A 13,028-nucleotide genomic window follows, 5' to 3' on the forward strand; every position below is an offset into this window, starting at 1 on the left:
GGGCGGGGCATAACGTTTCTTACCCTTTCCACTTGGTCCTTTCTTAGAATTAGAAGAGGATCCAACAAAGAGTACCGGTTTATCCTTCTTTAGTGTGGCTTCATATGTGACAAGCATATTGACCATCTCTTCAAGGGTGGCCTCTATCTTGTTCATATTGAAGTTCATCACAAAACCGTCAAACGATGAAGGAAGTGATAGAAGCAACAAGTCCGCGCTAAGTTCATGCTCCAAAGTCAAGTCGAGTGTTACCAACTTTTCAATGAGCCCAATCATGCGCACCCCATGCTCACGGACCGAAGTCCCATCTCGCATGCGGCTCGTCATGAGCTCTCTGACGGTGGCATACCTCTCCGACCTTGACTGAGCTCCAAAGAGTTCCTTGAGGTTCTTGTGAATGTCAGCAGCATTCACGGTATCCTCGAATCTCCTTTGAAGCTCATCAGACATCGAAGCCTGCATGTAGCATTGGCCTTGATATCATGGTCCCACCATAAATCAAGTTTGGCCAACTCTTCCGGACTTGTATTAGCCGGGGCTTCCTTCGGAGGCGGCTTCTCTAACACGTAGAAAGCTTTTTCCGAAGTAAGAATAATTTTCAACTTACGGAACCATTCCGTATAGTTTGCGCCAGTCAATTTGTTTTGTTCGAGAATTGAAAACAGTGGATTGCGAGAAGTCATTGTAATAGTATACTGAAAAGGAAACAGACAATAATCAATGATTGTTTAATTAATTTACTAAGACATAAAATATGGCGAATTTTAATTTTATGAATTACACTCCCACTATTTTAACGATTTCACTACCCTCTAGTGAAAACGGGAAACTGTTTTTCTTAGTGAGAACATGGAGTCCAATTGACAAATCATGATCCCGAATAATATCAGCCAACCATAATTTTCAAAAGGTAGAGCCCAATTACTTCCAAAGTAACCCCCATGTTTTTACCTCATGTCCAATAAGGGCCCAATAATATGACACCGTTTTTTGTGACATGTCAAGATAACCCATCAATATTAAGTTGTGATGGACAGTCGCCATGTGGATCCCCAATAATATGAGCCAATCCCATGGGAGTTCCACCCAACTTACAACATGTGTCGATCCAATGTACAGCTTTCCGACGAATGGGCCCCCCCAATAATATGAGTCGGACCGTATCCGCGGTAGCATCTCATACATTGATCATTGATGGAAGGTAGGAATATTTAAACAATATTTAAATTCCCTTTTTATTAATCTTGATATCAATTTTAAATCATATTTAAAATGAGGGATTTTTAATTTTGAAAATTTGTCTCATCATGCAATTTATGTATGCTTGCGGGATTCATACAATTTAGTCTAAACATGCATACATCAATAATATCATATATTATTTAAGGATGATCGATCCCATTAACTAATCGACCCGTGGTTGCCAATCACGAGTCTAAGTCCAATCCTAGGTGATACGCAAGTATGCAATGCAATCCTATTACATTGTGCTTCCAATTTACATTTCTTTGGTCTTCATTGTCTGCTGGGCCCACCATTTCTTCAAATCTTTGTCTCCTACTAAGTCTAATAAATTTACAATAAATTTTGATGACAAATATGGGATAAATTTTTAGGGGTGGGAACGGGCCATAAACCAGGCCCACTTTTATTACATATGACAATCATATTGGGCTATAAACCAAGCCCATTAATAAACACCAACAACAATAAGACAAATGTAAATCACCTAACATACACCTAAAACATTGGTCATGGCAATCGATCATCCTTTATCCATTAATTAATTCAATAATTAAATAATTGTATAAACATGCAAAGGCATCATAATTTAAAAGATAAAATCATATTTTATCTTATCCATCCATAAGATCATATCTTATCATCAATTGTACCAAAATAATTAATTTTATAAATTTTAATTTAACGGATAAAATTTATAAATTTTCCAAAAATTCAAATTTATCCAAAAATCAATTTTAAAATTTTTGGACTCGAACAATTCGATCCGATGCCTCGTGAACCAATCAAAAAAAATTTTCGATCGGATCAAAAACTAGAATTTCAAAAAATTAAAATTTTAATTAAAAATTAAAAATAATTTTTCCGGGCTGCCCGGGACAATCCCGGGCAGCCCGCGCCCCAAAAAGGGGCCCGGACTGGGCAGCCCGTCGCTGCCCAAGATCGCTGCCCTTGGGCTGCGCCCAGCGCTGCCCGATTTTCCCATTAAAATTCAATTTTAAATTTTCTTTTTATTTCAAAAAACCGAGGCTTAAAAATTTTGTACAATCGATTAATTTAATCGTTTGATCTGAGCAACCTGGCTCTGATACAAATGTTGGAAAACGTGTTCAGATCAATTAAGAATTGATACCCGGTGCAGCGGAAGTTTAAAATTTTATTTTATTATATGGAACAATTCCATATATGGGTATCAAAACTTTTACGATTAAATTTGTTCAAGTAAAAATAAAACGCAGTTAAAGTTTTACCTCGTCAAGCAAAGGCTTGATCGTGGACTCCAACAGAATTTAATCTGCTCTTCTTGTAAATCCCGGGAACCGATGACAGTCACGATCTATCTTCGGAATTAGGTCCACGAACGAAAAACAGAAACCCTCCGATTGACTGCACTAGAAATCAATCAGAAGTTTTACGTAGAGAATAAACAGATATGATCTGTTAATTCGATTTGTAATTTTTCACAAAAATCACAAGTCGAATTTTCTCTAAAAAGGGATAGAGGATTTCGAAAATCCCCTTGAAAATTCTAGAGTGTATTTTCGAAAATTGCAATATACAATGTGTCAAATTTTCGAACCCAACACCTTTATTTATAGATAATTTCTATTTATAATTATATCAGGACTCTAACTCCTTAAAGCCCACAATCCATAACTTAAGCCCAACAAGCCAAGCCTGTTGTTATAGAAATTAATATAAAATTCATCGTGACTCCGATTGATAAACTGATTTCACCAATGTGCACAGAAACCATTTCTGCATATTTTAGAGTCAAGATAATTTTTCTGAATCCGAATTCAGTGATTTCCAAAAAAGCCCATCCCCATGTCATTTTTGGAAATCCCACTCCCTTTTAATTAAGAAGTCCAACTTCTCTTTCATTAAATTTAACTCTTTAAATTTAACTATCTCTACGCGGTTTTAGTAATCCATTACTTGTGTAACCCTCAATGGTTCAGGAATACAGCTAGCCGTGGGCTCACAACTCCTTGTGACTCGGAACAACAATTTCCGACTTACCCATCGAATCATGGTAAGAGCGCCTAGCAACATCGCCCCATGATTCCCTAGGTATTACTGATAGTGCCTGCAAGAACCAGTAGATTTTGGTTAGCGTACAGTACGGTCCCTTCATCCATATATCCCGATCGAATCAAAAACCATTGGTATATCGTGTTGGAAAACTGGCGAGTTCCCAGACCAATTACGATTGATACCCGGTGCAGCGGAAGTTTAAAATTTTTCATGGAACGTTTCCATGGTGTGGGTATCAACCATACATCGATTGAATTACGTGTGTGTAAAATTTAAATAACAATTAAATAAATTTTACCTCAAATCTCGCAACGAGATTAATGGACACCAACAGAACAATTCTGCTCTTGTTGTCTCTCCCTGGAACCGATGAACGCCTTCAATCAGGTCCACGAACAGAGGTTTAATCCCTCTGATAGATTGCACTAGAAAATCTATCAGAAGTTTTCTGCGAAGAGAATACACGAATTTGATTCGTTATTCCTTACTGCGATTCAAAATCACAGACCGGAATTTTCTCGGGCAGAGGGGAGGGGTCGGCCGAAAACGTTTTGAGAGGGGTAGGGTTTCGAAAATCCTGTCTCAAAAATTATGACCTGTTGTGTGTAATTTCTGTACTGAAATAACTTATTTATAATGCAGGCCACTAACACCTTAGGGCCCATTAGTCATAAGCTGGGGCCCGACAAGCAAAGCCCGCTCGTTCAGAAATTAATATAAAATTCATCGTGACTCCGATTGATGAAACGATTTCACCAATGTGCACAGAAACCATTTCTGCACGTTTTAAAGTCAAAATAAATTTTCCTGAATCCGAATTCAGTGGTTTCCAAAAATGTCCATCCCTATGTCATTTTAGGAAATCCTACTCCCTTACTCTTATTTAAGAAGTCCAACTCCTTAGTTCATTAAATTTAACTCTTTAAATTTAACTATCTCAACGGGGATTAAAACTCCATTACACTGTGTGACCCTCAATGGTTCAGGGATACAGCTAGCCGTGGGCTCACAACTCCTTGTGACTCGGAACAACACTTTCCGACTTGCCCAACGAATCATGGTAAAGCGCCTAGCAACATCGCCCCATGATTCCCTAGGTATCACTGATAGTGCCTACAAGAACCAGTAGATTTTGGTTAGCGTACAGTACGGTCCCTTCATCCATATATCCCGATCGAATCAACAACCATTGGTATATCGAGAGTCGCTCAAGATTCGATAACTATGCAATGCATCTTGAAGATCAAATTAGTGACATCGCATGTGCTACTAAGAAACCATTTCTTAAATCACATCAATTACTCTGGCCAGAGATTTATCACACTAATATCTCCTCAGATCGCATAGGATATCCACACTCGCAAGTATGTGGTGAATCCTTGACAACAATGCATTGACTCCTATATGTGTCGTAACTGTACCCAATCTCGACACCTGATGACCCCCTCAGAGTCGGTAAACGAGTCAAAGCACAGTACTAGCATATAGAGTCTCCATGATGTTTCAAGTCGTAAGGACTAATGGTGTACAACCAAAACCGCGGACTTTATCCACTCGATAAGTGATAACCACTTGGAAAGTCCGGATAGGGTAGTTCGACTATTCATCCTATGAATATCCATTTGCATGCTTCGAACATCTCCATGTTCCCTACCAATGAAACGTGGTACTCCGCATCGCAAATGCTAGTCTCAAACTCGAGCGATCCTTATCCTTATTATCGGACGGCTCAATCGACTAGGAACGGTTTTAGAATATACAGTGACTATAAGATGTATTTCATGATAGACATCTCCATGTTCTACCACATCTTACATACACTAGTATATTCAAGGTCTTTATCAAAACAACAATAGTATATCACAATATAACAATATGAAGTAATATAAAGTCATTGCCATAAAAGTGTAAATAATATTAAACAAAAGATTGTTTATACAAAGAGTCAACAAAGCCCATAGCCACACAGTTGGCTCACTGGGCACCCACTCTTACAATCTCCCACTTGCCCTATAGCCAACTAGTCATACTACGTAGACCCATTGCTTCGCGATGTTTGTCAAACAATGGTCCTGGCAAAGGCTTAGTAAGTGGATCAGCGATATTGTCTGCAGAGGCCACTCGTTCGACACTGATGTCTCCTCTTTCCACAATCTCCCGGATTATGTGGTATTTCCTCAGTACGTGTTTGGATCTTTGATGAGACCTTGGTTCCTTTGCTTGAGCAACGGCACCCGTGTTGTCGCAGTACACCGGGACTGGACCAACAAATTCAGGAATGACGCCCAACTCTTGGACGAAATTCCTCATCCAAACGGCCTCTTTAGCAGCAGCTGATGCTGCAATGTATTCAGCCTCAGTGGTGGAATCCGCTGTGGTGTCCTGCTTGGAACTCTTCCAAGAGACAGCACCACCATTGAGCATGAACACAAATCCAGAGGTTGACTTCGAGTCATCCACATCACTTTGGATGCTAGAGTCGGTATAGCCTTCCAGTTTGAGTTCTCGTCCTCCATAAACCATGAACATATTCTTAGTCCTTCGCAAGTACTTAACAATGTCCTTCACGGCTTTCCAATGCATCTGACCAGGATTAGACTGATATCTGCTCGTGACACTCAGAGCAAATGCTACATCCGGTCTGGTAGATATCATCCCATACATGATACTACCTATAGCTGACGCATATGGTACATGTGTCATATTCTCTATCTCTGCATCAGTCTTGGGACACATAGACTTGGATAGAGAAACTCCATGACACATGGGTAGATGTCCTCTCTTGGACCCATCCATTGAAAACCGTTTCAATATGGTATCGATGTAGGTTGATTGAGTGAGTCCTATCATTCTCTTAGATCTATCCCTATAGATCTGTATCCCAAGAATGTAGGATGCCTCACCCAAATCCTTCATCGAAAATCTACCTGATAACCATATCTTTGTTGACTGCAACATCCCTACATCATTCCCAATGAGTAGGATGTCATCAACATAAAGTACTAAGAATGTTACCGCATCCTTAACTACTTTCTTGTACACGCAAGGTTCCTCCGGGTTCTTGATGAAACCAAAATCTTTTATTGTTTCATCAAATTTCTGGTTCCAACTTCTTGATGCTTGTTTTAGACCATAAATTGATCTCTGAAGCTTGCATACCTTATGCTCGCTTCCCATGGATGTGAACCCCTCAGGCTGCCTCATATAGATTTCTTCCTTAATGTCTCCATTAAGAAAAGCAGTCTTCACATCCATCTGCCATATCTCATAGTCATACCATGCAGCTATGGCAATTAGGATTCTTATGGACTTGAACATTGCAACTGGTGAAAAGGTTTCGTCATAGTCAACTCCTTGCCTTTGAGTATAACCTTTAGCCACCAATCGCGCCTTGTAGGTCAATACCTTACCATCAGGCCCAAGCTTTCTTTTGTAGATCCATTTACACCCTATTGGAACAATTCCATCGGGAGGATCCACTAAAGACCAGACTTGGTTAGTATGCATCGAATCCAATTCAGACTGCATAGCTTCAAGCCATAAATTCGAATCCGCATCAGAAATTGCTTCCTTGAAGCTTCTTGGATCACATCCAATGTCGGGTTCATCTTGACCCTCTTCAAGAAGAAGACCATATCGAACTGGAGGTCTAGAAGTCCTCTCGGATCTTCTAGGTGCAGGCGTGTTCAGCAATGGTTCCTGAGGTGTGGGATCGTTATTTTGTATTTCGGGTTCTTCTCGAACTTCTTCGAGTTCCATCATCACGCCTTTCTTATCCAATAAGAACTCCTTCTCCAAGAAGGTGGCATTCCGTGAAACAAACACCTTTGTTTCAGCAGGATAATAGAAATAATATCCGATTGAATTCTTCGGATACCCCACAAAATAACACAAGCTGGATCGACTATCCAACTTATCTCCCACTGTCTGCTTCACGTAAGCAGGACATCCCCAAATCCTCAAGTATGAATACTTAGGAGCTTTGCCATTCCATAACTCGTATGGTGTTTTGTCCACTGCTTTAGTGTGGACGTTATTCAACAACAATACCGCCGTTTCAAGCGCATAGCCCCAAAACGAAGGTGGAAGCTCAGTGAAGCTCATCATAGATCGAACCATGTCCAACAAAGTTCGATTACGACGCTCCGATACACCATTAAGCTGTGGTGTCATAGGAGGAGTCCACTGAGAGAGAATCCCATTCTCTTTTAGATAGTCCAAAAACTCGGTACTCAAGTATTCTCCACCTCGATCCGATCGAAGTGCTTTAATACTTTTACCTAGCTTGTTTTCTACTTCAGCCTTGAATTCTTTGAACTTTTCAAATGCTTCAGACTTATATTTCATTAAATATAAATACCCATACCTTGAATAATCATCAGTAAAGGTAATGAAGTAGGTGTGGCCATGTTGAGTCCCTACTCTAAATGGACCACAAACATCTGTATGGATCAAATCCAACAGATTCTGACTACGCTCAGGTTTCCCCTTAAAAGGAGATTTAGTCATTTTCCCTTTTAGGCAGGATTCACAAGTAGGTAGAGAGTTAATATCAGACATATCAAACATGCCCTCTCCCACTAGCTTGTTCATCCTCCTTGAGGAAATATGACCTAGTCTAGCGTGCCAAAGGTTTGCCGGGTTTTGACTATCGATTTTCCTTTTGTTTGTTGTTGCCGGTTTGTCAATACAATTTATTGGAACGTCTTTTAGTTTTAAGTTGTATAGATCGTTTTCAAGTTGTCCATTTCCAATCAAACATTCATTCTTGTAAATATTGCAAATCCCATTCACAAAATTGCAAGAATAACCATCTCTATCAAGCATAGAAATAGAAATAATGTTTTTAATTAAATCTGGAACAAATAAAACATCTCTTAAAACCGTTCTGCAAAAATGTCTCCTATAGCTTTGGATTTATCTCTGGAACCATTCCCGAGCCTTGACTGGGTCTCACCCATCCTTAGCCTATTACTTCTTGTCATCATTTGCAACTCATTGCAAATATGAGATCTACATCTGGTATCCAATACCCAAGAAGTAGTATTAAGAAAAACATTTTTAATGTAAAACATACCCTTTGCAGTTCGCAACTGCTTGAGGTATTCCTTGCAGTTACGTTTCCAATGACCGGGTTTCTTGCAATGATGGCAAACTTGTTTAGACTTGTCCAATTTTGCATGTAACATTTGGCCTTGAGATCATGGTCCAACCATTTCTCTAGTTCGGCCAACCTTTCGGCAGTTACATCAGCCGGGGCTGTTTTCGGAGAAGCCTTTTCTAACACTTAGAAAATATTTTTCCGAACTTAGGACAATCTTAACTTATGGAATCATTCTGTATTGTTTGCGTCAATAAGTTTGTTTTGTTGGAGAACAGAAACATGTGGATTACTGAGATAAAACAGACAATTATCGATGATTGTTTAAATAATTTACTAAGACATAAAATAGGCGAATTTAATTTTATGAATCTCACTCCCATTATTTTAACGATTTCACCACCCTCTAGTGAAAACGGGAAACTTTTTCCTTAGTGAGAACATGGAGTCCAATTGACAAACTTATGGTCCCGAATAATATCAGCCAACCATAATTCTCAAAAGGTAGAGCCCAATTGCTTCCAAAGCAACCCCCATGTATTTTCCTCATGTCCAATAAGGGCCCAATAATATGACGCCGTTTAAAGTGACATGTCAAGATGACCCATCAATATTAAGTTGTGATGGACGGTCGCCATGTGGATCCCCCAATAATATGAGCCGATCCCATGGGAGTTCCACCCAACTTACAACATTTGTCGATCCAATGTACAGCTTTCCGACGGACGGGCCCCCCCAATAATATGAGCCGGACCGTATCCGCGGGTAGCATCACATACATTGACCGTTGATGGAAGGTAGGAACATTTAAACAATATTTAAATTTCCTTTATTTATCTTGATATAAATTTTAAATCATATTTAAAATGAGGGATTTTATTTATAAAAATATTTGTCTCATCATATTTAATTTATTGCATGCATTGCCGGATTCACGCAATTTATGTCTAAACATGCATACAATCATAATATCACATATTATATAGGATGATCGATTCCATTTCTAATTGACCCGTGGTTGCCAATCACGGGTCTTAGTCCAATCCTAGGTAATATGCAGTATGCAAATGCAATCCTATTACATATGCTTCCAATTTACATTTCTTCAGTCTTCATTGTCTGCTGGGCCCACCATCTTCAAATCTTGATCTCCCACTAAATCTAATGTATTTACAATTAAATAACAATGACAAGTAGGGGATACATTTTTAGGGGGTGGGAACGGGCTATAAACCAAGCCCACTTTTATTACATATGACATTCATATCGGGCCATAAACCAGGCCCATTAATAAAACCAACAACAATAAAGACAAAATGTAAATTCCTAACATACACCTACAAAATTGGTCATGGCAATCGATCATCCTTATCCAATAACATTTAATTCAAAATTAATTTATTGGATAACATGCTGTGGCAATTCAAATTTAAACAAGATAAAATCATATTTTATATATAAAATCACATTTCACATATAAAATCATATTTTATCTCCATATCAAATAAAATCATATTTTATCTATAAAATCCAATTTTACAAATAAAATCATATTTTATCTAATATATCATAAGATCATATCTTATCATCAATTGTACCAAAATAATTGATTTCAAAATTCAATTTACGGATAAAATATTAAAATTTTCCAAAAATTCAAATTTATCCAAAATCAATTTTAAAATTTACGGACTCGAACAATTCGATCCGAAATCTCGTGAACCAATCAAAAACAATTTTTGACCGGACCAAAAATAAAATTTTAAATATTAAAATTAATAAAAAATTAAAAATTAATTTTTCCCGCGGGCCACCCGGGACACTCCCGGGTCGGCCCGCACCCGGGGCGCGGGCCGGGGGCAGCCCGGCTGCCCCCTTAGGGCAGCGCCTGGCGCCGTGCGCTGCCCTGGGCGGCGCCGAGCGCCGCCCCTGGGCAGCGCACAGCGCTGCCCTGGGCGGCGCCGTGCGCCGCCCTGGGCGGCGACGGTCGCCGCCTTGGGCGGCGCTGTGCGCCCCCTTTGGGCGGCGCCGTGCGCCGCCCGGGGCAGCAACAATTGCTGCCCCACCGGGCAGCGATCCAATCGCTGCCCGGGTTTTGCCCCGAAAAAATTTTTTTATTAAAAATATTTATTTTGTTTCATAAACCGAGACTCAAAAATTTTGTACAATTGATTATTCAATCGATTGATCTGAGCAACCTGGCTCTGATACCACTGTTGGAAAACTGGCGAGTTCCCAGACCAATTACGATTGATACCCGGTGCAGCGGAAGTTTAAAATTTTTCATGGAACGTTTCCATGGTGTGGGTATCAACCATACATCGATTGAATTACGTGTGTGTAAAATTTAAATAACAATTAAATAAATTTTACCTCAAATCTCGCAACGAGATTAATGGACACCAACAGAACAATTCTGCTCTTGTTGTCTCTCCCTGGAACCGATGAACGCCTTCAATCAGGTCCACGAACAGAGGTTTAATCCCTCTGATAGATTGCACTAGAAAATCTATCAGAAGTTTTCTGCGAAGAGAATACACGAATTTGATTCGTTATTCCTTACTGCGATTCAAAATCACAGACCGGAATTTTCTCGGGCAGAGGGGAGGGGTCGGCCGAAAACGTTTTGAGAGGGGTAGGGTTTCGAAAATCCTGTCTCAAAAATTATGACCTGTTGTGTGTAATTTCTGTACTGAAATAACTTATTTATAATGCAGGCCACTAACACCTTAGGGCCCATTAGTCATAAGCTGGGGCCCGACAAGCAAAGCCCGCTCGTTCAGAAATTAATATAAAATTCATCGTGACTCCGATTGATGAAACGATTTCACCAATGTGCACAGAAACCATTTCTGCACGTTTTAAAGTCAAAATAAATTTTCCTGAATCCGAATTCAGTGGTTTCCAAAAATGTCCATCCCTATGTCATTTTAGGAAATCCTACTCCCTTACTCTTATTTAAGAAGTCCAACTCCTTAGTTCATTAAATTTAACTCTTTAAATTTAACTATCTCAACGGGGATTAAAACTCCATTACACTGTGTGACCCTCAATGGTTCAGGGATACAGCTAGCCGTGGGCTCACAACTCCTTGTGACTCGGAACAACACTTTCCGACTTGCCCAACGAATCATGGTAAAGCGCCTAGCAACATCGCCCCATGATTCCCTAGGTATCACTGATAGTGCCTACAAGAACCAGTAGATTTTGGTTAGCGTACAGTACGGTCCCTTCATCCATATATCCCGATCGAATCAACAACCATTGGTATATCGAGAGTCGCTCAAGATTCGATAACTATGCAATGCATCTTGAAGATCAAATTAGTGACATCGCATGTGCTACTAAGAAACCATTTCTTAAATCACATCAATTACTCTGGCCAGAGATTTATCACACTAATATCTCCTCAGATCGCATAGGATATCCACACTCGCAAGTATGTGGTGAATCCTTGACAACAATGCATTGACTCCTATATGTGTCGTAACTGTACCCAATCTCGACACCTGATGACCCCCTCAGAGTCGGTAAACGAGTCAAAGCACAGTACTAGCATATAGAGTCTCCATGATGTTTCAAGTCGTAAGGACTAATGGTGTACAACCAAAACCGCGAACTTTATCCACTCGATAAGTGATAACCACTTGGAAAGTCCGGATAGGGTAGTTCGACTATTCATCCTATGAATATCCATTTGCATGCTTCGAACATCTCCATGTTCCCTACCAATGAAACGTGGTACTCCGCATCGCAAATGCTAGTCTCAAACTCGAGCGATCCTTATCCTTATTATCGGACGGCTCAATCGACTAGGAACGGTTTTAGAATATACAGTGACTATAAGATGTATTTCATGATAGACATCTCCATGTTCTACCACATCTTACATACACTATAGTATATTCAAGGTCTTTATCAAAACAACAATAGTATATCACAATATAACAATATGAAGTAATATAAAGTCATTGCCATAAAAGTGTAAATAATATTAAACAAAAGATTGTTTATACAAAGAGTCAACAAAGCCCATAGCCACACAGTTGGCTCACTGGGCACCCACTCTTACATATCGAGAGTCATTCGAGATTCGACAACTATGCATAACATCTTGGAGATCTATTAGTGACATCGCATGTGTTACTAGGAACACCAAGTAACCTAAAACACATCATGTACTCTGGCCAGAGATTCGTCACACTAATATCTCCTCAGATCGCATAGGATATCCACACTCGCGAGTATGTGGTGAATCCTTGACAACAAAGCATCGACTCCTATATGTGTCGTAACTGTACCCAATCCCGACACCTGATGACCACAATAGAGTCGGTAAACGAGTCAAAGTACAGTACTAGCATATAGAGTCTCAATGATGTTTCAAGTAATAAGGACTAATTATGTACAACCAAAATCGCGGACGTTATCCACTCGATAAGTGCTAACCACTTGGAATGTCCGAATAGGGTAGTTCGATCATTCATCATATGAATATCCATTTGCATGCTTTGAACATCTCTATGTTCCATACCAATGAAACATGGTACTCGGCATCGCAAATGCTAGTCTCAATCTCGAGCGATCCTTATCCTCATTTGCGGACGGCTCAATTGACTAGGAACTGTTTAGAATATACAGTGACTAT

The sequence above is a fragment of the Henckelia pumila genome, chromosome 3, assembly GCF_033568475.1.
Source record: "Henckelia pumila isolate YLH828 chromosome 3, ASM3356847v2, whole genome shotgun sequence".
Taxonomy (NCBI): domain Eukaryota; kingdom Viridiplantae; phylum Streptophyta; class Magnoliopsida; order Lamiales; family Gesneriaceae; genus Henckelia; species Henckelia pumila.